The following is an 11553-nucleotide window of genomic DNA, read 5'->3' on the forward strand; positions in this document are numbered from 1 at the left end:
ATATATATATATATATATATATATATATATATATATATATATATATATATATATATATAACAACTGAAAATAACCGTTGATTGTGCTGAAAATGACACTATTATCCTGGGGAAACACAAAAACAGTCCCTTTAACTTTTTTATTTATTTATTTATTTTACTTTAATAAATTACTAGAGTACAGGCAGAACTTTTCAGACTTATATTTGTGACTACCAGGCAAAACCTTGTATCAGTTTCTCTCCTCTTCACCACTTTGCGTTGGTGTGTCACATAAAGTCCAAACAAAGGTTATTGAAGTTTGTGGTTGCACTCTTTGTCTCCCTGTTAGGAAGTGCGAGGTCTATTCTCAGAGGCATTTCCTTTAATTAGAAAGTTCTCCTAGCCTGACGTGCCAGCTTAAGCAGAGGTTATAAACAACAAAGGAGAGTATTTTTACTTTATTTTTTTTTCCCCCCACACAAGCTCAATAATTTAAAAGATTCATCTAAGTTGTTGAGCTCACTCTCACCGCTGCTGGTGTCCTAGCTTGCATGGAGAATATTTTGAAATCAAAATTAATGAGGTATCGCACACAACGCACGCTTCTCATGCTCCAAGTATTCTGAATGAAATAAAATTTTAAAAATGACCAAAATAAAAAAAAAGTGAATATTCTTCATAGGTTATGAATATAATTGTCAGCAGATGCAACATGAGTTTATTGCATTCCATAAGATCTTAAAGGAATATCAAATGCACAATTAAGAGGTAGAATCAGTTGTAGTCCAGTTCAGACTGCTTTAATATTGTCTTAATTAAATGTTATCATATGTAGCATTTTGTTTTCCTATCAATTATCTCTATTTATTTGCAGCTATTTCTTGTGGAAGCCAACAAAAAAGCAAAATCGAATATTGCTTAATATTAAAATAGCATGCTGAATGTCATCTATGTTCAACAACATAATTATGAGCAAACAAAGCAGATGGATCATAATTGCCAGAAACATAACTAATTTAAAAAAAAATAAAAATTACTGCCCCGGAGAAAACTTTGTTGATCGTCTCTGGCCAGAAAACAAATGACGGTCTGCTGTTTATTTTCTGTTGAATCACAAACTAAATGTTAAAATTTATGCTAACTGTGTAAAATATGTCAACGTATGTTGATCAAAATCACACAGTTATCACTTTATCACATAGTCAGTCATCCGTAATGGTACGAATTGCATGAAAATGTTTGTTTGCTTTTCATTATACAAAATTATGCACTAAAGAAAACAAGGATGGAGCTCCAACTTAAAAGAAATGACTTAATTTATCACAGGTAATCAAATTAAGTTTGTCAAACTTACTTTATTTACGTTTCCTTCATATATTTACTTGGAGAAACTTAAATGTACATTACATGCATCATAATCTTGAACACTTACTGCAGGCTGCAGCAGCTTCAACTCACTGGATAGAGACATAGGTCATGTTTCAGCACTCTGGGTGGTGACACTGAATTCATTTCAGCACAATTTGCTGCATATGATGCTGAAAATCATCCTTTGCAAAGTACAAATCCGATTTCATCACCACGACGTGGTTATCAAGCATTCATTTTACACATTACACACACAGATGCAACATCGGCGGTGCTGAAATAATTTAGCCGTTTAAGGACAAAGTAACTGTCTGTGGTGCTGAATGAGTGTTCCCGTGTTACAGTCCGGTGTGATGAACGTCTCCGTTTACTGTAGTTGCACTTGAACGCCGTCTCCGTCATTCGTTGACCTTTACGTCTCTTTTCTCAGCCCGCAAAGTTTATGTCGGGGAATAACAACCGCAACACTTTCACATCTCGGTACTTGTCCGTGGGCTCCGCATACATTCATGTGCTTCTGTAACGTGTGCTGAGCTGTGTGTTCATCTGTGGCGAGGGAACGCAAGTCAGCTCGTAAACAACAGAGGTCTTTTTCACGGCGCTGGAACTCGAAAAGCTTTTATCACTCTAAAGCAGAACAGCGCCGCTGAAAGACGCACAGCGTCTCTGTCCGAGGTCCTGAAGCGCTTGTGGCTGCCGTCGCTGTCCAAAGTGCTAAATATGCATTTGCTGTTGCTGTCTGTGGTTCTGGGAAAAGCAAAGAGAGGGATTTCTCAAGCTTAGAAAAAAGATACATTAATCGTGGTGCAAAAATAAATTTGATATCAAAGCACAAGGTTCTGAAAAGCCGCTCTGAATACTTTAGTTTTAAGTCACGGTGATTACAGCTCATGTTATTGTCCATACTGGTAACACGTTGATACTTTCTATATGCCAAGCGTCTTAAAATGTGAATGATGCTGATGAAACGTCTACTGTACGAACGCAGACTGCTCTAAAGTACTGAGCTACCGCTCCCTGTTTGTTCATGTAGCATAGCGGGTTGCCACTCGTTGCATCAGTCTGATTCATGTTTGGGTTTTACAGCCATGGCTTCCAGTAAATATCTGATGATTCCTCTGTTGGATTTTGACTGTCTTTACTTAATCAAAGTGCAGGGAGGCAGTAAATATAAAGTCAGTTTAGGGCATTTAAATTGGAAAATTTTTGCATCATTTTTAACTTGATTGTTGATTTCCATTACCCCTTCTTCAGATATATATGAAAATGATTCATCTATATGAATCATTTTCATATAGATGACAATGATTTGCTTTTGTGCGTTGTAATATTTGCACTAACACTCATGCAATGCCCTTGGAAAAATAAAACCACACACTCGTGACATAACATTCAGCCAACTCCCCTCCATGTCACCGCGGCCGGTTCTGCATCGATGACCATGAGTCGCCTTCTGTGTTCCTGCGTGTAGAGGAGCTGTCGCGTGGCCCGGTTCTGCTTCAGATAGTTTGTGTCGCCAGTGTGTCTGCACCCATTGTTCTGCACGTGTTGAAACCTCAGTTTGTGTTTTCTCTTTTTTTTTGTGAGGACCAGTACAAAACCGTTTCTTGTCTGCTTTTTCTCATTCAGTGTGCCCTTCTTACAAATTTTACATGCTGTGTCTAGAGTTGGTTGCCGTGTCTAACTGCTGACTGGCTTCACAATGAACCTGCTGCTTAGCATACTTTAGTGGGAGTCTTATGGTGTCTGGAATAACTCCTCAGCTGCCTAACTAGCTATACCAAGGAGTTCATACGAAATCTGAAAGAGCTGCCACGGAACAGCACGCCTGTATTAGTTGTGGTACACTGAGTGCACAATGAAATGAGAATTTAAAACCTTGGAAACAAGCCCGGAAACCATTCACACAGAGGGCAACATGCATCTCCACTATCATGCTCATAATGACCGAAAGCACAAGACCAAATAGCCTCGGCGTAAGAGCGGCTAATTCTACAAGATTGCCGAAAACCTAGGAAAAAAAAAAAAGCTGTAGCTTTTGTTCCTTTACAAACCTGGAGGCTTGAGTAATAATGAGGATTGATTGAGATGTTCCACTTTACCGATGCTGTATTTAACGTGCGGTTTTTGAGAAATAAAATGGGGGCGAATGGGGAGAGCAGCAGTGATGTGACAGAACTCATTAAACTTACAATAAATACAAATGAAAACGACATCAGCTTGTCTTTGTCCTCAGTTTTACAATTCTTGAATTTTCTAGACGTACTGTGAGCTCATAGTGTCGTATATTTCTCACAGTCTGACGACCGTAAGTCAGGAAATTGCTGTAGTGAAGTAAAAAATTTAAAACAGACTTCAAAATAAACACTGTGATTGCTTTTTGTTTAAAAATCAGCTAAATTCTGAAGCCACCAAAATGCTCAAATCTGAAACAAGCTACACCATTATGCTTAAAATCAGTGTCCACTATTAAGCAATGGAAAAATGCTACGTTGTAGCTTAAACACCAGAGTCCACAGGTCACTTCCAAAAAAAACTTTGTTTAAAAATATTCAATTTAGTTCCAGTTCTGAAGTAAAAGTGCATCTTGATCAGAATATCATGAGTTTATGCTGTTCTATTTTTTAAACAAACAAAAATAAAAACAACTTAGCTAGCAACTGAAGAGGCTAATGAACTCTACTGTTTACAGATATGCTAACTTTTGTAGCTTGTTGTTAGCTTTCATGTCAATTCAGCATGAAGCTACCTTAAAAATATGATAGCTTACTCTTTTTTTTATAAATTGAACTGTAAAGTTGTTACTTGGAGAAAAACAGTCATAATATCTGGCTCTATTCTTTGTAGTTCTATGCCAAACTAGTAATGTCATCTAGCTAGTAAGTTTTTTATTTTCTAGTAGCTATCTTGCTGTTATTTCACTGCATACTTTTGTTCAAAACGGAGTGATATTAGCCACCCTGCTTGTTTTTTTTTTTTTTTTGTTTTTTTTTTTTTTTTTTTTTGCTGTTTACTCTCGACGGCCTAACTTTGGATTACCCCCAAGTTGTGCTATTATTTTCACTACATAATGCTTGATAAAACTCGAGCTTCTCTGGCATGCTGCACCTTGATTCATTCGTTTGTTCACATTTTTCTCTTGAATTTTTAAAAATGTATTTACATTTAACCTGACTTGCAACGCTTTTAATTTGTCAGTAAGGCTATCTGACAAAACAAAGGAATAACTGAAAGCTCATGCTGTGACGATACACTAATTGCTTAAGCTTAGTAGGGCAGATAAAAAATGTAAGTGCTGATCATTAAGACAAACTTTAAAAATTAAAATCAGAATTAGAAAGTTAAATTTTTTTTCACCCAACATAAAACCTGAACATGAACACAAACCTGCACAGTTTCTTTTAAGCATAAGTCATTCTTTCACATGTGCCAAAAGAACGAAAGCTTCTGCTCCTCATCAAAATGATCACAAAAACACAAGAGTTGCTAAGCTACGTAAACGTTGCTAAGAGGGGGAAAAAAACTAACTCGTAGACATTCATAAATTTGGGACTCAAAGCCTGATTGAAGAGCCTCGAACGGTAACCGAGAGCCCTCGGATCTGTCAAGCCTCTCAAAAGCGGGGCTCTGATCTCAGAGGGAAGAAGGAAGACGGGAGGACAGGGTTGTCGCGAAATGACACCGGACTCCTAAAACGGGAAGCAGAGGCGTGCCGACAACGCCGTAACCCCCCCGCAGAGGAGTCTGGTTTAAATGTCAGCTGTGATTTTACCAGTAAGTTTCAGGTTCATGAACCGTAAAGCAGCTGAAGGAAGGTTTTTATTAAAAATGCAAAGTTGACGTGGACCATGTAATCCTGATGGTGCTGTCTCCTAATGAAAAGATCCTTCAGTTTGACAAGCATGGCTATTAGCTAGTGCTTGTTTTTAATTCAAAGGAAATAATGCTAAAATAAGCACATTCCTATAGTATGACAAATAAAAAATATATAAAAGATGATTTCATTAAAAACACAGGAAGTACTACTTTATAGAAAACTACTTTATACACACAGCTGTGTTTAAGGCTGACTGTGTGTGAAAAGAAAAATTTCCGCGCTTGTAAATTCTCCAGGGGACGGAGTCGGACGCCGTCTCCAAGTCCGCAAAACATTTCTCACTTTCTGCTTATTTTTCCTCTACATTCTGTTTTTTATTAGTTTTTTTTTGGTGACACCAAGTCGTGTCGTCACTGTCGATGCGCAACGGCCAACGGGTCAGAAAAATCTGGACATCTGCTGAGTCATAGTGGATCCTCGTGGGCGGGTAGATGGGAGAAAATTTACATCACGCAGCCTTTCTGGACAGTGTAGCAAGCAGACTGTTCGGTTTAAATGACACCTTTAAAAAAAATGGAAAATATCCTCTTATAAGGTCAAATAAGAGTTATTAGTAGTCGGACTCAATTCTGAGCACCATCATTTTGTTCCTTTTTATTGATCCTACTTGAAGTTACTTTATTTCCGGCCACTTCCTAAGAAATTTATCACCTGCCTCTGTGTTTGTTTCAACTATAATTAGCCGTAGTTATCTGCTAGCAGCAGATGTTTTTACTCTTCCACGTTTTCATTTTTATTGATAAGAATAAAAAATTACAACTAATGGGAGAATTTGCAAAAAAATAGTTTTCCGTTGCTGCTATTATTCCACCTGTTGTTAATCACCTCAGAGTTTGCTCAGTACTCGTCTAAAATAAGGATAAATAAGCCGTAAACTTCGCTTGTGGAATGTCTTTGCTAACACCTCTCTGACCCCCCCGCCCCCCTTCCACGCTGGAGATACGAGAATCCTCCAGCCCCTCAGGTCAGGCATTCATAATTCATGCATCGGCGTCGTAGATGTAATCACATTTGTGCTTTTCCTCGGAGAACATCCGACCCCGGCACTCACACTGTCAGGATCATCAAATCCTCGGATGGAAAACAAATATCACATCGGACAGGATCTTGACAGCGATCACAGATCATCTTCTCGAAGCTGTGAGCTTTGTGATTGTTCAAATTCGGGGGCTCGGGTTTCACCGGGAGCATGGAGGGAGGCAGAGGATCTAATTGCTGACATTGAGCTTCAGCAAAGATGGAATATATATATATATATATATATATATATATAGTAGAGTATTTTATTTTTTTTATCCTGCTTTGAGTTCCGATTATGACCTATGCTCTCTTCGCTCGCAATTTCTTCCAACAAAAACCTTCAGGAGAGAAAATAAAAAACAGGTGTACACAATATGTCTGACATGCAGATTTACACTTGTGGAAGCAACTCAAACATTCCTATAGTGAACCCCAACATCTGCTATATTTTCATTCCAATTCCTCCCGGTATCACAAACTATCCAGAAAAAAAAGAGAAAAAAGAAAGACCTCCTAAAACCTGAACACATTCTACATACTGATTTCTCAAGAGCTTCTGAAACTTAGGAGCATCTCTTTTCATATGATTTCCTGCCAATTACCAAAAAAAAAAAAAAAAACCTGACTGGGAAACGCTTCCAAGTTGAGAGAGAGAAAAAGAGAGAGCTAGAGCAGAAGAAGAAAAAAAATGAAAAGACACTGATTCAGCAGAGATGAACCGGCTGCTATGGTAACAAGCCACGGCCGCATTAATTGTGGCATCTCACAAGACAGAACTAAGACTCTCTCACCGAACAGAACGGTTGTTTTACCCCAAATTAGAATGTGTTAAGTATATGTTTGGATAAAGGCTGGAAAAGACACAATGGGGAAAAGAACCAAGTTAAGACTCAACAGACAGGCTGTTAGCATCCTGGTACATCTAGATGCTAACAGTGTTCAACTGCTGTATGTATTTTTTGCAACAGTTTTAATGCCAATCAAGACACACGTGTTCTCAAGGGTTCTATGAAAGCTCAACATTCAGACGCCGCAGGTCTTAAACGTTCTGCTTGATCTGGTCTGTTTAGCGTCCCGGCTGCCTTTTCTGAAGGTTACCTGGATGTTTTGTTCGATCGAGCGGCGGGTCAGAGGTTCTGGATTGATACATATAGATTGACAGTCAAACATTATGCTGATTGCCCATACAGCCGGGCCGATCAATGCGTGTAGAGAGCTTCTGATGCTCCTGCTCTTTCTGCCTCTGTCAATAGCCGGATTGACTTTGACTTGGCACTTAAACAGCCGGAAATTGCAAAACCATATAAATCTCTGTGGATTCTTATTCAGAAATACATTTGGCTGCTTGGTTTGAGAAACAAGAGGTTACTAAAGCATCTTTCGGGACCGTCTAGTTGAGCCATGATTAAATTTCATCCAGTCGTCATTTAGTTAGAAAGAAACTGGTTTTGTTACAACTACAAACTGCAAGGGCATCAAATTAATTTAAATTTTGGGCCATATCAAGATCATGACGGTTCTTAAAGGGCTGGTTGTGGCAGAATGTATTAAAAAAACACATTAGCAAGCTGTTAAAAACATTGATTAATAGCTGTGGGCACCTAATCTTAAAATTAAATAAGATGGCACAGCATTGCAAACTTTTCCAGAAGTCTCCAGGACTTTCGCGGTTATTTCAGAAATATTTGCTAAAACATCTGCAATATTTGACATTTATATGACGGTAAATGTGACTTTTTGTTTGATAACAAACTTTGACTTGACATCAAGTAAGGCTGTCATAGGAGTAACAAGTTACTGCCACCTGCAGGTGGGAGTTAGCCTCTCTCTACCCCCAATTTTTTTTTGGCCATTTCTTTTGTGGTAGATTTGCAATAAATCCAAATGTATGCACTAGCAGAAATAATTGCCGGCATCGGTTATTTTTGTGTAAATTTTCGTGATCACGAAAAATATGTGAAAGACATGATGGACTGCTTGGTGTTGTCAAGCTGTCCGTCCTGATTTATACATGCATTCGTAGCAAACGTAAAATATTCTTTAATCAGATGAAAGCAAATAACATTTGCACCCGTTGATAACTGCTTGCTATTCTAGTTTTCTGATGTAACCTGAACATATCGCTACCTTGCAACGTACAAATTCCATGGTTCAGGTTTGACGTAATTCTACCCAACTCTACTTGCATTGTTACCCTCTGGTCTGAATAAGCTAACTGTAATATTGCTATCGACATGCAGGGAGTCATTGTTGTGACTCGTGTTTGAGATAATTACAGAGCTCTGCGGAATCTCACGTTTCATAAAGTCCCGAGGGGCAGGGCAAATAAAACCCGACACTAAAAGCCGATCAATAGCATTCAATCAGGCGGCACCCAAGATTGCTTGCAATTTCCCGCTCTCATTCTGTCGGTCGCATCAGGTGGACGTATCTAAGCGGCCATTGTTGCAATCACCTGTGATGCTCCTGTGATATTTAGGTGGCTGAAATCAGTCCGTGAGCCAAATGGCGGCTCATTTGCAGTCATTCCCGCTTTTGTGATCAATCAGCCAGGTCCCCGTCTAGCGAATAAAGAAATGAAAATGTGATGCCAAAGTGACATGCCTGTTGTGGTTTGAGCATTCGGTGAAAATGTCGCTGTTAACAAGCTGTCAGATTCAAGAAATTTTGCATAAGAGATAAAGACGGACCGCTTTTGATTGAGAGAGACATCTCCAAAGAGCAAGGGGATTTGATTTTACCGAGATGGAAAAGTTTTCTTGGACCTTTCTCCAGATTTGAATAGGAAGGGGGATTCTTTTGACTCTTTCAGGTCATTTGACTCCAGACTTTGACTGATGTCCTCTGAAACATTTTTTTTTGTTGCTTTTGAACCCCTCAAGGTGGACTTGCTGGTGTGATCGATTATCGTCCTCCACATAACCAAAGTCCGTTTGAGCTCAAGGTCACAAACCAATGGCCAGACATTCTCCTTCAGGATTTTCTGTTAGGGAGCAGAATTCATGGTTAGATCAAGTACTATTAAAAGTAATATTAAGATTTTGCCTCTGGATATTATTGTAAGGTACTTTCTCTGCCAACCAAGCTAGCTTGAATGCCATCTATCCATTCCAGAGTGTTATTTTCTTCATCTGCCGTCCACATGTCTAACGGTTAACCCTTGCGAGAGTGAAAGTTGCACCATGAACCTTTCCGGTCGCACATCACGCTAATTCAATTCGACAGTATCTGCATCCCATCACCCTGCTGAGCTCCATGCAGTTATTCCTTTGGATGCATTCAGATACATAATCCAATTAGCTTTGACTCCAAGATAAGTGCCCCCTCCTCCTCCTTCATCCCCCCCCCCACCTCCTCTTCTTCATACAAATGTGATTTATCCTGTTTGGAGGATTATCTCGGAGTCTAAACGCTCGGCCTACAAGGACTGTAGCTAAGCTTATGTGGAGTCAGAATTGTTTTTTGTTAATTTTCTTTGGTGGGAACAAGATGCTGAAGCGTGACTAAGCGGCGTGTGTACTAGTGGGCCCCCCCACCTGCTGCATTGGAAAGCACGAATGCTGCAGCCGAAATGCGAAGCTAGCGGGAAGTGCTCCCTGGTAGCAAATCTGCAGACGAGTTGTCCTGGAGGACCTAGTCAAAGTCCAGACCAAAATGCAAACCAAAGTGAGACTGGGCTGAATTAATGTTTATAAATTTATATATTATCATGTTCAGTTTATAGAATTGTGATTTATCAACTTTAGCTGGTTTATTTCTGTGTAAATTCTAGGTAGCATTTAATTATATATGTCAGCAGTATTGAATTAGCAATAAATTCTGTCCAATGGGAACACATTGGTTTTAATTGCCATGGACTTAAAACACACACACACACACACACACACACACACACACACACACACACACACACACACATATATATAATTAAATTAGTAGTTTTTACTGAAAGTTTAAGTTCTTAAAATCTACTCAGTTATGTTAATTGTCATTTTGTTGCCAAATTCTTTTTTTATAGGCAACTGTCACTTTTCTGATCATCTCTAGAAAGACTTGAAATTTAATGTACACACATCCATCCATCCATCCATCCATCACAGACCCCTCTTACACCAAATCTGACTGAGCTCAAAGAAAACTTTCCAAAAGTAAAAATGGAATAATCTCCAGATGTTCAAGGCTCTTACAAACATCCTCCATTATTCAATAAAAAATAGTAACTAATGCCACTGACTGATTAAGAGGAGGTGACTAAACGCACACCACGCTTTCTAACACAGACTGGAAATCCCACTGAAACACACAGAAGTTTGTGGCCGTGACGTGACGAGACGTGAGAAGAGTTCAGCGGGTGTAGTGAGCGCTTGTGATAAGCGGCGTGGGTGGGCTTAGTGATTTTGCTTACAGGATCCCACCGACACGTCTGGCTCTTATTACGCGTCAGAGTCACACAGATCTGACTGAGCACTGCAGATGGACTGAGGGGGAAAGGGAGATGGGGTAACTATACTCCCCAGCTCTGACCCCCTCCCCCTAACTCCCTTTCTCCAGCTGATGTAATAATCTCAAACGGTGGAGTATAATGCGGATCCATAGAAGACGGGAACATGTTCTTCCCCCTCTCCGCCGCCCCTCCTTCCCATTTTATGTGCAGTTTTTGCAACAAGAAAAAAAAAAGAACAGAACTTTTTTTTTTTACTTATCTGGGAAAAACTAAAAAAAAAAAAAAAAAAAAAAAGAAGAAACGTCATGCACACATGCGCATACAGGGAGCCACACTGACGCATCTTTTGTTTTCTTTCTCTCTCACTTTCTCTCTCTCTCTCTCTCTCTCTCTCTCTCTCGCTCTCTCAGCTGGTCTGAGCCATGCCTATAGCGGACGGTTTGCTTTACCGCATTCAACAGTGTTTTCCCAATCGGAGCGGAGTTAGAGCCGTGGAAGTAAATGAAAAACTGCGACGAGGAGGGAGAAAGGGAGACTGGAAACAGTTTGGAGCGTTTATTTAAATTTTTTGGGGGGGGCTTTCTGAAACGGAAAACTCTGCAGCGCTTTGGACGATGCGGACTAAGACTGTTCTGGAGCTTCAGATGAGAAGATTTAAACATCAGAAGCTGTAAAAAGACTTTTTCCCACCCCCGTTCCCCTCCTTTTTTTTTTCTATTCCAGTGGATTGCTTTTCCCCCCCCTCGTCTTCCTTCCCTCCGTCAGGATTTTTGCCACCACAGATCAGTAGAGGGTGTCAGATCTTTCTCAGAGCGGCGCGCTGTAGGGATGAGTGCAGCCTTCGCTCTCGCCTTATTGTGACC

The 11553-nt window shown here is 39.7% G+C and overlaps 1 long non-coding RNA gene across 1 annotated transcript in view; it reads left to right on the plus strand.

Annotated features, from left to right (window-relative positions):
• LOC106939413 (uncharacterized) overlaps positions 1 to 11553 on the plus strand; it is an 18526-nt gene extending 6973 nt beyond the window's left edge. Inside the window, exon 2 of the long non-coding RNA XR_001422836.1 lies at positions 11101 to 11553. This is a non-coding gene — a long non-coding RNA (uncharacterized LOC106939413). The remainder of the gene's footprint in view (positions 1 to 11100) is intronic.

The sequence above is a fragment of the Poecilia latipinna genome, unplaced genomic scaffold (genome assembly GCF_001443285.1).
Source record: "Poecilia latipinna isolate Pla-1442-1.1 unplaced genomic scaffold, P_latipinna-1.0 Scaffold2864, whole genome shotgun sequence".
NCBI lineage: Eukaryota > Metazoa > Chordata > Actinopteri > Cyprinodontiformes > Poeciliidae > Poecilia > Poecilia latipinna.